At 41.4% G+C, this 5,362-nt stretch overlaps 1 non-coding gene across 1 annotated transcript; it reads right to left on the bottom strand.

Moving 5' to 3' along the window:
• Positions 1–558: 558 nt before the first annotated feature.
• LOC112773366 (small nucleolar RNA R71) lies at positions 559–666 on the bottom strand. Its single transcript, XR_003187919.1, has one exon. It is a non-coding gene; the product is annotated as a small nucleolar RNA R71 (small nucleolar RNA).
• Positions 667–5,362: the final 4,696 nt, after the last annotated feature.

Genomic DNA, 5,362 nt, shown 5'->3' on the forward strand with positions numbered 1-5,362 from the left:
ATTATTATTTTTCTGTTCCCTCTTTTTCATATGAGCAGGAGCAAGGACAAGAACATTCTTGTTGAAGCAGACCCTGAACCTGAAAGGACTCTGAAAAGGAAACTAAGAGAAGCTAAAATACAATCCAGAGATAACCTTACAGAAATTTTCGAACAGGAAGAGGAGATGGCAGCCGAAAATAATAATACAAGGAGGATGCTTGGTGACTTTACTGCACCTAATTCCAATTTACATGGAAGAAGCATCTCCATCCCTACCATTGGAGCAAACAATTTTGAGCTTAAACCTCAATTAGTTTCTCTGATGCAACAAAACTGCAAGTTTCATGGACTTCCATCTGAAGATCCCTTTCAGTTCTTAACTAAATTCTTGCAGATCTGTGATACTGTTAAGATCAATGGAGTAGATCCTACAGTCTACAAGCTCATGCTTTTCCCATTTGCTATAAGAGACAGAGCTAGAGTGTGGTTGGACTCTCAACCCAAAGATAGCCTAAACTCTTGGGATAAGCTGGTCATGGCTTTCTTAGCCAAGTTCTTTACTCCTCAAAAGCTGAGCAAGCTTAGAGTGGATGTTCAAACCTTTAGACAGAAAGAAGGTGAATCCCTCTATGAAGCTTGGGAGAGATACAAGCAACTGACCAAAAAGTGTCCTTCTGACATGCTTTCAGAATGGACCATCCGGGATATATTCTATGATGGTCTGTCTGAATTAGCTAAGATGTCATTGGATACTTCTGCAGGTGGATCCATTCACCTAAAGAAAACATCTGCAGAAGCTCAAGAACTCATTGACATGGTTGCTAATAACCAGTTCATGTACACTTCTGAGAGGAATCCTGTGAGTAATGGGACGCCTCAGAAGAAGGGAGTTCTTGAAATTGATACTCTGAATGCCATATTGGCTCAGAATAAAATATTGACTCAACAAGTCAATATGATTTCTCAGAGTCTGAATGGAATGCAAGCTGCATCCAACAGTACTCAAGAGGCATCTTCTGAAGAAGAAGCTTATGATGCTGAAAACCCTGCAATAGCAGAGGTGAATTATATGGGTGAACCATATGGAAACACCTATAATCCCTCATGGAGAAATCACCCAAATCTCTCATGGAAGGATCAAAAGCCTCAACAAGGCTTTAATAATGGTGGAAGAAATAGGTTTAGCAATAGCAAACCTTTTCCATCATCCACTCAGCAACAGACAGAGAATTCTGAGCAGAATCCATCTAGCTTAGCAAATTTAGTCTCTGATCTATCTAAGGCCACTGTGAGTTTCATGAATGAAACAAGGTCCTCCATTAGAAATTTGGAAGCACAAGTGGGCCAGCTGAGTAAAAGAATCACTGAAACCCCTTCTAGTACTCTCCCAAGCAATACAGAAGAGAATCCAAAAGGAGAGCGCAAGGCCATTGAATTGACCATCATGGCCGAACCCACAAGAGAGGAGAAGGACGTGAATCCCAAGGAGGAAGGCCTCCTGGGACGTCCAGTGATCAATAAGGAGTTTCCCTCTGAGGAACCAAAGGAATCTAAGACTCATCTAGAGACCATAGAGATTCCATTGAACCTCCTTATGCCATTCATGAGTTCTGATGAATATTCTTCTTCTGAAGAGAATGAGGATGTCACTGACGAACTAGTTGCCAAGTTTCTTGGTGCAATCATGAAGCTGAATGCCAATTTATTTGGTAATGAGACTTGGGGAGATGAACCTCCCCTGTTCACCAATGAACTAAATGCATTGGATCAACTGAGATTGCCTCAGAAGAAACAGGATCCTGGAAAGTTCCTGATACCTTGTACCATAGGCACCATGAACTTTGAGAAGGCTCTATGTGACCTGGGGTTAGGAATAAACCTCATGCCACTCTCTGTAATGGAGAAACTGGGAATCTTTGAGGTACAAGCTGCTAAAATCTCATTAGAGATGGCAGACAATTCCAGAAAATAGGCTTATGCACAAGTAGAGGACATATTAGTAAAGGTTGAAGGCCTTTACATCCCTGCTGATTTCATAATCCTAGATACTGGGAAGGATGAGGATGAATCCATCATCCTTGGAAGACCCTTCCTAGCCACAGCAAGAGCTGTGATTCATGTTAACAGAGGTGAACTAGTCTTTCAATTGAATGAGGACTCCCTTGAGTTTAAAACTCAAGGACATCATTCTGTAAACATGGAAAAGAGGCACAGTAAGCTTCTCTCAAAACAGAGTCAACCAGAGCCCCCACAGTCAAACTCTAAGTTTGGTGTTGAACTCCCATATCCAACTCTAAGTTTGGTGTTGGGAAGTCTCAACAATGCTCTGAACATCTGTGAGGCTCCATGAGAGCCCACTGTCAAGCTATTGACATTAAAGAAGCGCTTGTTGGGAGGCAACCCAATTTTTATTTATCTAATTTTATTTTTATTTTTGTTGTTCTTTCATGTTTTATTAGGTTCATGATCATGTGGAGTCACAAAATAAATAGAAAAATTAAAAACAGAATCAAAAACATCAGAAGAAAAATCACACCGTGGAGGAGGAGTTCACTGGCGTTCAAACGCCAGTAAGGAGCATCTGTCTGGCGTTCAACGCCAGAAGAGAGCATGGATCTGGCGTTGAACGCCAGAAACAAGCAGCATCCTAGCGTTCAGACGCCAGAAATGCACACTGAGGAAGAGCTGGCGCTGAACGCCAGAAACAAGCATCTGGGCGCTAAACGCCCAGAACAAGCATCAATTCGGCGTTTAAATGCCAGAATTGCCTGCAATGGCATTTTACATGCCTAATGGGTGCAGGGATGCAAATTCTTGACACCTCAGGATCTGTGGACCCCACAGGATCAACTCAGCATCTAAGGGCCCCACAAGATCCCCACCTACCACCACTCACTCTCTTCCCTCTTCTCAATGTTCATCCTCTCTTTCCAATAAACACTCTTCCCCAAAACTATTCACCAATCACCTCAATCTCTCTTCCCTATCACCACTTCACCACTCACATCCATCCACTCTTCCCCATAAACCTACCTCATAAACCCCACCTACCTTCAAAATTTAAAATCAATTTCCCACCCAAAACCAACCCTTATGGCCGAACCTTACCCCCCCTCCCTTCCCTATATAAAGCCCTCCATTCTTCCTCATTTTCACACAACACACCCCTCTCTTCTCTTCTTGGCCGAATACACCTCTCCCCCCTTTCCTCCATATTTTCTTCTTCTTCTTCATCTATTCTTTCTTCTCTTGCTCGAGGGCGAGCAATATTCTAAGTTTGGTGTGGTAAAAGCATAAGCTTTTTGTTTTTCCATTACCATTGATGGCACCCAAGACCGGAGAATCCTCTAGAAAAGGAAAAGGGAAGACAAAAGCTTTCACCTCTGAGTCATGGGAGATGGAAAGATTCATCTCCAAAGATCATCAAGACCACTTCTATGATGTTGTGGCCAAGAAGAAGGTGATCCCCGAGGTCCCTTTCAAGCTCAAGTGAAATGAGTATCCAGAGATTCGACATAAAATCCAAAGAAGAGGTTGGGAAGTTCTAACAAACCCCATCCAACAAGTCGGCATCCTAATGGTTCAAGAGTTCTATGCCAATGCATGGATCACTAAGAACCATGATCAAAGTAAGAACCCGAATCCAACGAATTATATTACAATGGTTCGGGGGAAATACTTAGATTTTAGTCCGGAAAATGTGAGGTTGGCGTTCAACTTGCCTATGATGCAAGGAGATGCACGCTCATACACTAGAAGGGTCAACTTTAATCAAAGGTTGGACCAAGTCTTCATCGACATATATGTGGAAGGAGCTCAATGGAAGATTGACTCCAAAGGTAAACCAGTTCAATTACGAAGACTGGACCTCAAGCCTGTAGCTATAGGATGGTTGGAGTTCATCCAACGCTCCATCATCCCCACTAGCAACCGATCTGAAGTTACTGTGGATCGGGCCATCATGATCCATAGCATCATGATTGGAGAGGAAGTAGAAGTTCATGAAGTCATCTCCCTTGAACTCTACAAAATAGCCAAAAAGCCCTCTCCTTGGGGCAAGGCTAGCTTTTCCTCATCTTATTTGCCATCTATGTTACTCAGTTGGAGCTTCCATAGAAGGAGACATTCCCATTGAGGAAGAGAAGCCCATCACTAAGAAAAGGATGGAATAAGCAAGAGAGCCCATTCATGGATCTCAAGAGACGCATGAAGCTCATCACCATGAGATCCCGGAGATGCCTCAAATGCATTTTCCTCCACAAAACTATTGGGAGCAAATCAACACTTCCCTAGGAGAATTAAGTTCCAACATAGAACAACTAAGGGTGGAACATCAAGAGTACTCCATCATCCTTCATGAAATTAGAGAAGATCAAAAAGCAATGAGGGAGGAGCAACAAAGACAAGGAAGAGACATAGAAGAGCTCAAGGACATCATTGGTTCCTCAAGAAGGAAACGCCACCATCACTAAGGTGGACTCATTCCTTGTTCTTAAATTCTCTGTTTTTCGTTTTCTTTATGTTAAGTGCTTATCTATGTTTGTGTCTCCATTACATGATCATTAGTATTTAGTAACTTTGTCTTAAAGTTATGAATGTCCTATGAATCCATCACCTCTCTTAAATGAAAAATGTTTTAATTCAAAAGAACAAGAAGTACATGAGTTTCGAATTTATCCTTGAACTTAGTTTAATTATTTAGATGTGGTGACAATATTTTTTGTTTTCTGAATGAATGCTTGAACAGTGCATATGTCTATTGAAGTTGTTGTTTAAGAATGTTAAATATGTTGGCTCTTGAAAGAATGATGACAAGGAGACATGTTATTTGATAATCTGAAAAATCATAAAAATGATTCTTGAAGCAAGAAAAAGCAGTAAAGAACAAAGCTTGCAGAAAAAAAAAATAGAAAAAATAGAAAAAAAGAGAGAAAAAGCAAGCAGAAAAAGCCAAAGCTCTTAAAACCAAAAGGCAAGAGCAAAAAGCCAATAGCCCTTAAAACCAAAAGGCAATGGTAATAAAAAGGATCCCAAGACTTTGAGCATCAGTGGATAGGAGGGCCTAAAGGAATAAAATCCTGGCCTAAGCGGCTAAACCAAGCTGTCCCTAACCATGTGCTTGTGGCGTGAAGGTGTCAAGTGAAAACTTGATACTGAGTGGTTAAAGTCAAGGTCCAAAGCAAAAAAATAGAGTGTGCTTAAGAACCCTGGACACCTCTAATTGGGAACTTTAGCAAAGCTGAGTCACAATCTGAAAAGGTTCACCCAATTATGTGTCTGTGGCATTTATGTATCTGGTGGTAATACTGGAAAATAAAGTGCTTAGGGCCACGGCCAAGACTCATAAAGTAGCTGTGTTCAAGAATCATCATACTGAACTA

This window comes from Arachis hypogaea, chromosome 18 (assembly GCF_003086295.3).
Source record: "Arachis hypogaea cultivar Tifrunner chromosome 18, arahy.Tifrunner.gnm2.J5K5, whole genome shotgun sequence".
In the NCBI taxonomy this organism is placed as follows: domain Eukaryota; kingdom Viridiplantae; phylum Streptophyta; class Magnoliopsida; order Fabales; family Fabaceae; genus Arachis; species Arachis hypogaea.